Source organism: Sander lucioperca, chromosome 15 (genome assembly GCF_008315115.2).
Source record: "Sander lucioperca isolate FBNREF2018 chromosome 15, SLUC_FBN_1.2, whole genome shotgun sequence".
Taxonomy (NCBI): domain Eukaryota; kingdom Metazoa; phylum Chordata; class Actinopteri; order Perciformes; family Percidae; genus Sander; species Sander lucioperca.
In genome coordinates, this window is record NC_050187.1 from 27,612,129 (window position 1) to 27,625,585 (window position 13,457).

The following is a 13,457-nucleotide window of genomic DNA, read 5'->3' on the forward strand; positions in this document are numbered from 1 at the left end:
CGAGTTGTGAGGTAGGTCTGATGTGGTTGAAAATGTTAGGTGGCATTATTTTTCAATTTTTTTAACTGCTTTTAGCATGACACTGAAATTCAGAAAAAGTGTATTTATAAGTCTGTTTTTATTGTCAGTCATCTAGCAACAGTGTTCTTCCAACTTAAACCACACATATACATATACAGAGTGTACAGAGAAAAATGTAACGACTGTAAACTATAAACCAGAGCAGAGAGTGCTGCTCTGCCTAGGTTGCAAAAAATGTAAATAAATACATTTATGCAGGCCTTTTTTTATTGGGCATCAACCTTGCATTTCCGCGCATCTTGTCAAAAAAATAGACTTGAAACGTGAATAAACACTTTAGTGTTCCTTTTTTGCCTGTGAGACGGGATGAGCCTGCATGGAGCTGGTGCTGACAGCTGTATAGGTAGCTGTTTTTAAGTAAAAGGTTAAAGGTTAAAGCATACTGTACACAGAAGTCCTCTGCATTTAACCCATCTTATGTATAGGACGTATGGGCCAACTGCACTCCTTTTTTGTACAGAGGCACCGACAGGAGCACTAATCTAACCTATAGGTTTTATTGGTGGTGGGATGAAACAGGAGCACCTGGAGGAAACTCACGCAAACACCGGGAGAACCTGCAAACTGCTAACCACTGAGTCACCGTGGTAGTAAAGCAATAATACCACCTTAACAGCGAATACAGACTTTAGTTTGGCTTGTTTTATAAATGTGTATTGCCTCGGGGGGCTTTCATTTTCATGGCTAAAATTAGGCTCTCTCATGTCAAACTTGTATTGCTAAGCAAATCAAATTAGAATCCATTTAATTGCAGAGTGCTATTTATTATCAAAACTTGCATTTTCTTTTTAAAACTTAAGAAAGTGGGGCAGTGCTGCCTTTCAAAAAAAAAAAAACTGCTGCTGTTGCTTAACATGCTCAGTTGCTCAGGTATTTACGCCAAATATCAATGAGGTCATTAACATTTTACCCTGACACCCATAAACACAAGGACACAATGCACCATGCAGGATTTATTTTTCTACCTATTACTTTTCATAAGATTTCATGCTGGTGTTCCTGACCCCAGATTGAAAACCGCTGGCAGCTCAAGCCATAAGCTTGCGGGTGATGAGCTCCCTAAGAGCTCATCCAGTCTGCCAGCTCAGTGCAGTATTGAAGAGGTAGGAGCCAACAGTAGCAGTTAGCTGAGCCTTTATTTATGAAAGGGGATTTGCTCTCCTCGTGTTAAGTAGCTGGCAGAACAGCAGCCAAAGCAAATCACTAATACTTCCTTCCTCCCTCTATTCGACTATGTTGTAGGAACTTGAAACTAAAGGACATTGGGTACAAGCCCAGCAGTGTTTTTGACTAATGTCTTAATACTCTTTACATTACAGACCACATTCATATTCTGACTCATACTAAAAGAACAGTACAGCAGAAACAAGCTGCCGATAAGTGTGGTGCTAAAACTTTCCAGTCCAGCCCTACATTTTATTCTGACTCCCATCCAATCCTCTCCCTCACTGACTCTACTCATGGTATTGTAAAAGGTTTGTTATAGTGGCCTTCAAGGTAAACTGGTAACAGAACACATGTTGTGTGGCTGATGTTGACGTTTAAAAGTCAGAGGGACTAAATCCGTTCAAATAACAGATCATCTCCAGTCTGTTGTTTATTAACACAAGCAACAGATCACATGTAGAGCAATTTCTTGTTGCTTAATTCTGCTAAGACAGAAATGATGGTTATCGGACCAGCAAAACTAGGTCATCTTTTTGAACACATCACTTTGTCTCTCGATGATTGTGTAATCAATCGTAGAGACCAAGTTAAGAATCTTGGTGTGCTTTTTGATCAGACACCTTCTTTTGGTTTACATATAAAGGAGGTGACCAGAGTTGCTTTTTTCCATCTTAGAAACATCTCCAAGATCAGATCAATACTGTCGTTTAAGGACTCTGAGGTCCTCATTCATGCCTTTGTGTCATCCAGGCTAGATTATTGTAATGTCCTTCTGTCGGGTCTGCCAAAGAAAAGTCTTCGAAGTCTGCAGTTGGTTCAGAATGCTGCAGCTCGTGTTCTGACCGGAGCCTCTAGATATGAACATATTACACCAGTGTTATCCTCTCTCCATTGGCTCCCTGTTCATGCCAGAGCAGACTTTAAGGTGTTGCTGCTAACCTATAAAATATTAAATGGCAGCGCACCGTTGTATCTTAACGACCTAGTGAACCCTTATGTGCCTGCTCGATCCCTGCGTTCTCAGGGGACGGGTCTTCTGAGTGTCCCAAGGGTTAAAAAGAAGACAATTGGTGAACAGGCCTTTGCTTTTCGTGCACCGACATTGTGGAACAGTTTACCTCTGGACATCAGGCAGGCTTGTTCTGTTGAGGTTTTTAAAGCAAAACTAAAGACCCATCTGTTTACTGTCGTGTATGATGCCTAATTTCTTTTTATGTTTTTCTGAGAGTTCGAGTGTGTGTTTATTTTAGTCATTAGAAATGTTTTTAAACTGTATTTTCTATGTTCTGTACAGCACTTTGATTTGAAAGCGCTTTATAAATAAATGTATTATTATTATTATTATTTTGACAGCTAGTCTGTCATAATAAAAACAACTGGAGACTGTGTACAAGCTCATATATGGGTCTGATAACATTTTAATAAATCGGAAAAAGGACCTTACAGGATGTGAGGGTTTATGTGACTTCCTGTTCAGACTGAAGGCTTCTGGAAATGGCTGTAAACTGTCCGACTTGACCGTGGCTTTTTGTCGCCGCCCCCGGCTATTGCCACCTGCTCTCGTCCACTTTACAGGCGAGGCGCAGCTCATCTCCAATGAGCCTGATGATTGTAGTGTTGCTAAACTCACACTGAAAAGAGTAAATGGTTAATGGCTAGACCAGAATGCACTGCAACTAAAAGATGTGTTTTAAAGAGAGCTATTTTTCTATATTTCAAAATTAAAATAATTTTGTTTGTTGAAAATGTGAACAGAAAATCTGCCAATTATTGTTTTCTAATCTTATTTTTGCTTTATTTACTGTGAAACATAATCAATCTGTTAATTAATCTGGATGTGAGTGTATTTTTAAAAAGAGGGTTGATTTTTTCCAAAAGTTAAACAATTTACAAGTTCTGGGCTGATAAAAGGAGTCAACTAAACCAAACTAAAGTCAGGCTATAACAACTAAACGTAAACTAAGTAGAACTGAAATGGCCTAACATACTGAACACACAGGGGAACATACAAAATGGCAGATCAAATTGAAACAAAGGGATAACCCAAAGACAAACACTACCATCTAAACTATAAATAAATCAGTATATATATTTTAGCAATTAACTGTAACAGAAGCAACAACACATTAATATAGTCTAAAAAAATAAACAAAATCTCTAAACTATAAATTCCAATCCCCCCACAATGTGGCAGATACTTGGTACATTCTGATTGGTCACTTCCTGTATTCAAGAGCTGTGCTTTTGGGGAAGCACCTTTCGCTTTGGCCTGACAAGATGTCCCTTCAGAAGCAGCAACCAGCAGTGGCGCCTTCAGCACTGGTAAATTTAGATCAACTGTGTGGCAGCAGGCCACTTGTACTTTAACATGAAAAATAACAACTTTTATATGCCAACATTAAATCCAGGTGAAAATCTGCTTAAACCCATCTGCTTAAACCAATCTGCTTTACTTCTCTTATTTTTCCCTGCAGTTATTTGGCAGGGTCGTAACAATGGAAATTTGTGAAAGTATTGCCCCTGATTAATATGTGCAAAGGAGGAGCTGACAAGTGTAGTAGTTACTCAGAAAGACTGATTGCAGTAACTTGGTGTTATGTGACCAATGAATTATTTAATTCTCTTCTCAACCCTGTTCTTGACCTGTTTTGCTGTATAGACCGAGCTGCCAAGTTGTGACCCTGGGTGGTCGCTGACGGACAGGATAGTTCCCCAGCTCCCCATGAGCATACAGAGCGTCAAGAAACCTTCAATATAAAATCGTTAGTTCTACAAATGGCTTGCACTTCAATAATCTGACTGGTGGATTCAATGCTGTGTCCAGTCCTAAAATACACTTTAACCAAGGGAAAAACAGTGCCTAGTAAGATTATGTTTTCAGTTAAAGAATTACATGCACCTCCGTTGTCTTTGTTGGTAGTGATTAGTGACGACAACAAAAGGTGACATCCCAAACACAAAAAGATTGGAAAACACAATATACTTACTGTGCACTTTCCATACTGTAACAACCTTTTAACATATTATAAATCTATTTATCAGCTGTAGCTCTTGGGTTCAATAAGAGTTGGCCTCACCCACTGAGAGGGCATGACCTCAGACTAACAGGCAGACAGCACTGCACTGTCGTGGCTATAGATAGCTGTATTCTCTTAGAGTAAGACCCATCTGTTAAGTATGTTTTTTTTCTGTATATAGAGAAAAATGTGTTTGTCTCTAATCCTACACATACATCAGCATTCAGGAACACAACAAACATTGGTTGCATAACGTACACTGTGGGTTTAACTATCTGTTGCTGTTGCTAATCAAGGACTCAAAGCATTCTTTTGCAGAATCATTGCAAGTTTCTTTGTCTAAACGCTTCAGTGTAGTGTGTGTGTGTGGGTGTGGAAACCACATCTTATTTTTGTGACTTCAATTTGTATTTTGACACCATATAATAGGATATGTAATCCTGCTGTATTAGTTTTGGCAACAGTGTCAAGTCATTGCTTTCACTCATTTTGAATTGAGAAATATAACGGTAAATAACAGTCAGGCATCCCTTTACAGCTTTTTAGCACTCTGCAGTGACAGACCTCCAGTATCTTAACATGTTAAAATAATGACTGCTACCTCTTAAGTGGTGAAAACAATAGCATACAAACCTGTGTTTTTGTATTCCAAGGAAGTGGCACTTAGAAAATACCTTAATCCTGTTTTGCTGTTTGTGTGCACACAACACTGTGGGTCAAGGAAGGTGGAAGGCATGCCTCAAACATAGAACTGCCTGCCAGCTGAAGTCACACAATACACTTCTGGCTTATGTACAAATATATACGTGTAGACAATTATGCAGCAGTAAAAGCAGGAATGCAAACGTATCTGAAAGCCCTTCACATTTACATGCAGACACAGACAGTCACACTTATGACCAATAACCGGTAATGATGCTCATTTGGAACAATGCCTGATGTTTGTCCTTTTTAATGTAAAGAGGCAATTTATGATCTGGATGAACAATCTCATTTTCTGAAATGCAACTTGGTGCCTAATGCGCTGCTCTACTGACAGTGAAAATCAGTGTTTGTGTGCTCACATGTGCAGTTTGTATGAGACTGTATGTGATGCATAAGTATATCTGTGCCATTTGGATCGGCTGGTTTAAACAGCTGAGGGTTAGAACTTTCCAAGTACAGTCTTCTTGAAAGCCTCCGGATGCAATTTAAGCCAGTGCACACAATTTATTACAGCAGACAAATTCCACTTCACACTCGCTGCTGTGATTCATATAAAAGAAACTGGTCTTTTCTGATGAGAAGAGACAGGCATCCCATTGCATCTATCTATAATGCTCTGCTCCTGACATTTATAACTTACACAGCTCCTAACTGTCTTTAAAATCCTGCTTTTACAAACCACAGCACTGGTGCGATACAGGTTCCACACAAAAATGGTCATGTTGCAGGTGGAATTTATTTGTCACATATCTCAGATGTAGAGGTGCTCGGATGTATTTCAGTTAAAGTTAAGTCTCCTATTTTTTTTGTTTCAAAATCTGGCAATATAGAGTCTGGCTCCCCGGATGTACATTGCTGATATAAAGCCTGACATTCAACGCGTGGCTCACGTGCCGGATGTCAGGCTTTGTCCCCTTTGTGCCCTTACGCTATCTCCGCTATCTATTTTGCAAGGCCACCATTGCACCGGGGGCTAAGCACCACCCAAGACGAATGTGATTGGTTTAAATAAATAAACAACCAAGCGAGTTTTCCTCCTATCCCAGCGACTTCTAATAATCAGACATACAGCACCTTGTTGTAACTCCGCCAATATAGCTGACAAATTTACCTGACGCTTTAGCGGAGAGGACATCTCATCCGTCTAAAAACACATTTCCTCTCTCTTGCATGATTTCCTCGCGTCTCTCCCATGCTTCCTCTGTGGGATGGACTAAGATGCAAGGAAGGGAAGCAAGTGAAGGAAATGTGGATGCAATTTAACGAAATGAGACGTACCTACTGAGTCGCACCTTCTTCACTTCAATTTAAAATATTGAAGTGACACACCCACCCACGCAGGCCTGCGTAGAGTGCCTCACAAACACACACATTCTTTCATTGTCTGAATGTGTTCATACATAACGAAACTGATCTGTTTTGTAAGGAGTCTCTTGACTGAACCACGCTTTTACTTCCCTGTCCCATGTTCTCAACCTCTTTCCCCCTCAGTCACTTTCTCCCCGTCTGGTCTCCCTCCATGCTTTTTCATCTTCTGCCTCTTTTCACCTTCCTGATTATCTCTCTGCTTCTGATCTTCTTCTTTCACCCCTGTATTTGTTTCCCTAGATCTTATTGTCCTTTGTTCACTTGCAGAAACATGTTTGCTAGAATGGCAGCACTCTGTCTCTTCATCCTGCTAGCTCACTTGCTCCATAGTGTTTTCTGTTGCCTGTGGATGTAACATGGGATTGATGCAGCAGTCGGCTGCTTCCTGCAGCCTCAGCAACATCTGTGTGTGTGTGTGTGTGTGTGTGTGTGTGTGTGTGTGTGTGTGTGTGTGTGTGTGTGTGTGTATAACTTTAATAAATAAGCCCAATAGCAAAATGGATTGAGAAAAGAGCTTTCATAAAATAATTAAATAAAATGATTTAGTCAGGAGTGAAAATAAGTCCTGCATGTCCTAGCCAGTTGGTTATCCCCTGCCATCTGAACACATCCATACCTATGCCGCTACTCTATAAGCACAGCTCGCACACACTTTTTTTCTGGTTGTTATCTTGCAAGCACACCTGGAACCTCCTGATTTTCAGCAGAGAAGAAAAAGTGTAAAAGTAGTTTTAATTTATTATAGCAGAAAGTTGTAGAATCAAAGGTGAGGATTAAAAAACATAAATGGATGCCCTTTAATACATTGTCCGTTGCTCTATCTCTGTCCATCCCAATAGGTAGGCCTACAGGAAAGGTTAAAAAAAAATAAAAATAAAAAGTTTACTTTTTTTATGCTGTGCTTGCCCTTTTTTCTTCTCTTCACTGGCTTTAAAAGTGGGCCAGCACTACAGAATTACTGCAAAACAGAGAGGGAGGGGCATATCGTGGAGCGAGGATGGAGGAGTAGAAAAAAGTGAATGAGAGAGGAACAGATGAACAAGAAGCTAAGGAGAGACAGAGCGAGACAAACGGCCAGCTAAGTCAACCTCATCCAATGGGCTCATTTCCAATTAGCATGCTTGTTAACCCCACAGTTGTACGGCCTGTTTGATTAATTTCTACAGGAAGACGTTTTGTCAGTCACAAAACATTCAGCAAAATCTTATGAAGCTGAGGAGGGCTAATGCACACGTGCACTGCACTGCACTGCACTGCAGTAAACAGTTTGGTGGTGCCCTGGTGGCTCAGCAGGAGGCTGTATATACAGTCCATGATAAACTCCACTTAAGTCCTATTAAAGGGAATAGATTGTATTTATATATTGCTTTCTCTAAAGTGCTTTTTATTCACTCTGTCATGCAATGTGCTGGCCTAACTATCAGGGGCAATTTGGGGTCAGTATCTTGCTCAAGGATACTTCAACATGTGGACAGTAAGAGCCAGATCGAACCTCCATGTGATAAATGGACTACCTGCTCTACCATCCTATTACTTAAGATGAACGTTATGTCTACAATTTGTGGGTCAGGGCCACATATCCCCCTTTCCTATAAAAACATCTTAGGGAAGCAGCTGATGTGCACTGTTTTTTAATGACGATGGGGCAGTTCACCAGACTGCCAATGCTAAATCATCAAATCATGTAACAATATTTTAGAGCAATATACTGTAGGTTTACTGTATGTTATAGTCTTTAGTTTAAATTATTTCAACATTGTTTCTGAGAAACTCTTCAGTTTGTACATAGTAAACAGTTAGTTTGCGGTACAGATTGTGTTATCAGTGTTCTAAATGGGTAATCTTCCACTTATCGACAGTGGAGCACATTTACAGAATTTTAAGCTCTGTGATTCAGTTCTCTACTTAGGTTTTTTAATGTGCACAGGCTTGTACTTTTGGACTTTTTTTTAGTAGGCTACATCATGATTGACAGTAACACTCTGAGTAAATGTAGCAATGCACCCGCAAAAGGCAGGGAAGAGGAAAACAGCTTGCTGATGGAAATATGGATTCAAAAAATGCAAGTTTATATTCAACAGCTCGTCAATTAGTTTGAATTGGTTCCTTTTTCCTGTGGGTTAGGGATAGGGCCCTGTGCAGCTTTAAGTGCTGTGCTCAATTACTTACTATGGCTGCAATACCTTATGAGTCTCTGGAACTGTATTGTCATGGATCCAAGTCAGAGTTACAATGGGAGCAAATAGTTTACAATATCTTCATTTCAAACATGTCCACAGTCACTTTGTAAATGGCACTTTAGGTAAGTGTTTAACAAAACATTAGGTAAGTTGAGTTGTTGGGTCTTTACCAAAGCTTAGTTCTCCTTATAAGGAACATTCAGTAATTAAGTATTTATCATGTACATGTTTATCACAAAGTACTTACTGGCTAAAATAAAAATAAACATACATATAATATAGATTGTGACTAATCCAGCTGCTCAGTGTTTATGCAGGCTATCTTGTATGATCGCGCCCTTGTGTGACATTTTCAACCGATGTATTTTATGATTTAGTGTGTTTTGCAATTCCGCTGTTACTAAACTAAAAAGGTTAATGACCATTTGAAACTGGGACAGCACGGCATACAAATAGCCTTCTGTGAGTTTTTTGTTTTTTTCTGCTCCATAGAGTCTCATTCTTGGGTCCAAAAAAAAGGTGTCTGCTCAGTGGCAGAGAGGAGTCAAGGACAGCGGTGGCTCACAACTTGTGGTAATGCAGGTGGGCATTATAAAACAGTCACTTCTGGTCATTTATGTAATCCCAGTAAACACTTGAATGTGACTGCACAACAGCCTTTCACACTGTGCCTAACAACACATCTGAGTGCTGCTATTGCTATAAGTGACAGTGTGTTATGGAAACCTGTCGATATCCAAGTCTTTGATAATTTTTAAAAGTTGCTGTGTTTCTACTTCTTATCGGGTCTGCAGCCTTGCAAACTGTTGGCTGGTTGGTTTGTTTACAGCAACCATAGCAATGCACAGAGCTGACCATAAGCCTGCGGTGAAAACCCCGATTGAGACGCATATTCCGAATGCGCTGTATACATGTCCAAACAATGCCTCTAAAATCCGAATAATACCGGAATATCCCACGTCTTAATCAGAAAATGCTATATTCGGAAAAAGGCCTTATTCGGAATATCCAACCGGAATATGCTGTTTACATGACCTGTAGGCCTATCAAATTTGGAATATTGTCATATTCGGAATAATAGTGGAATATTGGTGTGCATGTAAACGTACTGACTGTTGTGTAAACCCAATTATAAATGTCATCTTAATCTTTAACAAACCTTAAACAAACAACCTTATATCATTTAGGGAACAGAACCTATTGAAATGATCAACATCAATATACCGTATATGGGAAACCAAGTTATTGTCCCTTTGGTACGGAGAACATAAAATGATGGTCTAGTCCCACTAAAGCATATGAAGGAGGACAGAACAAACTGCTGTAAAATGCCACTCAGGAAGCATTGTAGCTGTTACACAATATGTAAAATTCTGTCACATTGTTCTGTAGTTCAACCTTTACGTATTAGTGGACTCTTGTTCCTTCTCTAATATATACCATTAGATGTATAAAGGAGGGCTTCTCGGCCAATCGCCTGTGAATAAATCCATTTGTAGAATCCCAAAAGTGCATACTTGAGAGGTAAGGACCCATTTATAGAGCACCTATTATGTAACAATGCTCATCAGCAGCTTGGGGAAAGTGCTGGCCATGACTCTTACTGTTGCTATGAGACTTTGAAAACTATTTTGTAGTCCAGCACCTGTTTTTCTAAAGATGAACTGAAATGCTTTTTCCCCACCATGCAGCAATTTTCCGCTGCAAATGGTTATTCATCACCCACGGCAGTTGCTATCGTCAGAGATGATGAAAGTAGGCATAGTCCTCAGTTGTTTTTGAAAAAGAAACCATTATTTTTTTCGTTTTTACAAATTTGACCTATTTTAATACAAAACTATCAGGCTCAAACAAATATAATTTTACACCTTACCACTATGAGTACCCAATTTCTCACTTTTGAGATCGGTCAGTTACAATCATTCGCACATAGAATATTTTATTTTATAAAGACTACAAATGTTACATGTAGGGTGACTTATTTAGGTCCCCAACTGGCTATGAAAGCCTGGCAAGAGAAGTGAGTTTGTGGAGCTCTGTTCTTTGGTGGCCCACAGGGGAAAATGCCCTGCAACTTAGGAAAACACATGCAAATAGACGAAACACAAGCAAATTAAGAAAACATCTTCATTAACTTGACAACACACGCACAGCATTTACCAAACACGCTGCAAATACACACAACACAACCAAATACATAAACGCGCTGCAAATACAGAAACGATGCAAAATTAAAAGCACACAAACCCTGAAAACAAATGCAACAGAAAAACACTGCATCCAGTTTACAAAACGGAAGGCAAGGTTATGTCAGAGAGAGTGGATCATTTGTTTTCCAAATTTTTTAATTAGATTTTTAATAAGTGTTCTACTTTTCAGTAACATATGGGCTAACTAGTGTTCGCTAGCAAGCTCTTGTAGAAGTCAGTCTCTAACACGGTAGCTATGTAAACCTGTTGCTCTTTTATACTACTGTAAAAGACTAGGGCCAAACGTAAAAATGAATATGCATGTTTTTATGTTGCCTATTTACTACACTTTTCTTCCCGTTTCCAAAACAAAGCTCATCTGCCACATAGACAGTATATAAACTGGACCAACAGATCCCGTTACTCTGGACGGAGACCAGTGAAGGATATTAGAAGCACTTTTCCGGTGAGGGCTGAGCGTTACTGCGCAGCCTCCAACTGAGAGAGAAGACGTAAATGTGACGTGAGCAACCTGTCTGAAAGTTGTAAGTCTTCTGGTAGCTGTGCCAAGAGAAATCTCAATCATTCCCAATTTTGCAGAGATGGAGAGTGTAGCAGTGCTCAAATTATCTTTTTGTCTTTAAGGGGGTCTCTCTATCTCATAAAAAAAAAAGTTGGCACACCCTGCACATAGCCTAACAAGGCTATACAATTAAATAGTCTAGGCGCGAGTGGCGCTTTTGCGCAGTATATGCGCACGGTAGACCTAGGCTATTATCTTGACACACGCACACAACAGACAGAGATTTTTTTTTTTTACAGAAATGGATTCCTTTTAATTAATTTCAACATATTATTGATTTTAATAGTCCATATTTCATTTCAATTTCGCAATACAAAGAAATAGTGAGTGAGTGTCATTCTCAATTTCACAATGAAATAAAACGTAACTCATTTGACCCAGACCACCGTCTCAGATATCCTCAGTGTCAAACACAATAATGCATGTAGTCTTTAACTTATACACAGGGAAAATGCACTAACTGGCAGGAATGAATAAAGCCATTGCACAGCCAAACTATGTTCTAGTCTTATAATGTACACGTAGTGATAACAACACCTGAGTGTTCAGTCGTCTCGTGTGTTGAACCGTGGAAATAAATAGACCAACAATTTTGGAATTTGCACTGCGATGTTGTCGGGTAGCCTATTCACTGAATATTCCGCCATCAGAGATTGCATTGTATTGCTGACAGGTGTTTCAAAATATCTGGGAACTTTTCCGGAGCTCTGAATGGCAGAGGATAGCTACAGATTTATTTATTTAAGATGTATTGGTGGTATTTACCTCAAAAGCACATTAAGCTAAAAGCAAGTTGACTTCTTCGGACTTGCGAGTGCTGTCAAATCGATCGTAGCCTATGCTGTTTGCTCACATAGCCTAGTGGTGTGGTGGTGAAGTGCAGTCATGCTGCGTTCATGAGCGTAGGTTAGGCTCAGGTCTACGTCCCGTAGTAGCCTATATTTTATATTTTAATTTAACGTCTTTAATGGTAAGAGACCGCATAGGGATGGATAATGAGCGTTGTTTAAGATTAAATTACAATGCCACATATGGCAGACACCTTCAGATATGAGAGACCCCCTCAGATTTTTGACTTTGTTGCTTTCATGGGAGCCAGTCCTCACTCTATGGGAGCTCGGCTCCCTCTGGCTCCCACGTAATTCGAGCACTGGAGTGTAGGTATATGTAAGGAGATAACATGGGCACAGGCTAATTATTGCTAACTAAAATGCTAGTTAACATTAGTAATTAAACTTAAACAGCTAATGTAAGTCGAAACTGCCTGCAAGCTTCTCCTGTACTATACGGTAATTCCTCTACTATGTGACAGTAAGTCCCGTGGTTATGACACAATCGTTAGCCTATTTTTACAAAAACGTCTGCTATGGAGCCATAACGTGAGGTACAAGGTAATGGAGCCTTTATACATTGTCGTGTTTCTTTAGAAATAAACAATGGACAAATAGAGTCTTTAAATGCTTCAGATGTAAAGTTATTCGCTGTCAAAGTGACGTCAAAATGAATGTCAGTCAATGGAATGCTAACAGCGGGTGAGCATTTGGTAGCATCAAAATGGCGGCATAGGAGCGGGGAGAGGCTTACCCTCTTGATCTGCCCTCTCTCTCTCTCTCTCTCTCTCTCTCTCTCTCTCTCTCTCTCTCTCTCCGTGGGGTCGAAAATCAAGCTGTTGCATTTAACGCTCCCCCTAGAGGCCTGGAGAATTTCCGTTGTGTAAACCGGATGCAGTGTTTTTCTGGTACATTTGTTTTCGGGGTTTGCTAAATGCTGCACATGTGTTGTCAAATTAATGAAGATGTTTTCTAAATTTGCTTGTGTTTTGTCTATTTGTATGTTTTTTTTAGTTGCAGTGCATTTACCCCTGTCAGCCACCGTACTGTTCTCTCTCAGAAACTAAACCCTACTTGTTTACTTGAGAAATCAAGTTTATTTCCAGTTGTTCTAATAGACCTGCTCAGTGTCCGACAGTTGTGGCTGTCCTCACCAGCTAGCAGGAGTGAATGAGAAGAACTGAGTGAATGTGTTTAAATGGGGAAAAGCCTCTTGGCCTGCTCAGTAGACCATACATTTTAATTTGCCTTTTCTCTTTTGACAAAACTGGAACATGTGAAATTTTGAATTGTGTTGAGCTAAACCAGTAAAAAAAAGCCTGTACCCATGGATTACT